This window comes from Triticum dicoccoides, chromosome 7A (genome assembly GCF_002162155.2).
Source record: "Triticum dicoccoides isolate Atlit2015 ecotype Zavitan chromosome 7A, WEW_v2.0, whole genome shotgun sequence".
Classification (NCBI taxonomy): Eukaryota; Viridiplantae; Streptophyta; class Magnoliopsida; order Poales; family Poaceae; genus Triticum; species Triticum dicoccoides.
Window position 1 is genome coordinate 135,038,727 of NC_041392.1, and position 352 is coordinate 135,039,078.

The window sequence follows — 352 nt, forward strand, 5'->3', positions numbered from 1 at the left end:
AGTCCAAAAACTGAGAATACCCACTACTAAATTCCACTTGAGAAAATAATCTTGTTTCAGTCAAACCCCTTCCTCATATAAATGAGCCTAAAAGCAGCTTGCTGAGCAAAGAAATGTTCTTCATTTCTATTTCTTGATACTCAAACTCCCTTGATCTTTCAGTCTACATAAAATATCCTATTTGGCAAGCCTAGAAATTCCTCTTATGGCTGGAAAGAAAATCTCCGAGATTTTTATCTAAAATTTGTGAACTATGGCATTTGTGTCATTTATGCTGGTTCCAGATCAACCATCATATTCTTTTCTTTCCATGAAGACCTCTTCTAGCTTCATAGCAACCAGGTAAATTGCA